Source organism: Arachis duranensis, chromosome 4 (assembly GCF_000817695.3).
Source record: "Arachis duranensis cultivar V14167 chromosome 4, aradu.V14167.gnm2.J7QH, whole genome shotgun sequence".
NCBI classification, from domain to species: Eukaryota; Viridiplantae; Streptophyta; class Magnoliopsida; order Fabales; family Fabaceae; genus Arachis; species Arachis duranensis.
In genome coordinates, this window is record NC_029775.3 from 66,506,869 (window position 1) to 66,507,283 (window position 415).

Genomic DNA, 415 nt, shown 5'->3' on the forward strand with positions numbered 1-415 from the left:
GTGTCACAGTATAGAGATTCCTTTATGTTAGTAGAAGAAGAAAGGGGAGAAGAGTGAAGGAGAATATGTTCGGATTTTTAGATGAAGAGAGGTGAAGAGAAGTGTTAGTAAATAAATAATTAAATTGAATAAGAAAAGAGATAGAGAATTTCGAAAATAATTTTGAAAAAGTGGTTGGTGATTTTTGAAAATTAAAGATAAGATATGATTAAAATTAAAATTTAAAACAATTAAAAAGAATTTTTGAAAAAGAGAGAGGTATTTTCGAAAATTAGAGAAGGAGAAGTAGTTAAGTTGTTTTGAAAAAGATAAGAAACACACAAAAGTCAAATAGTTAGTTGAAAAAGATATTAAAATCACATTTGAAAAGATAAGAAGATAAGAAGTTAGATAAGATATTTTGAAATCAAATTTT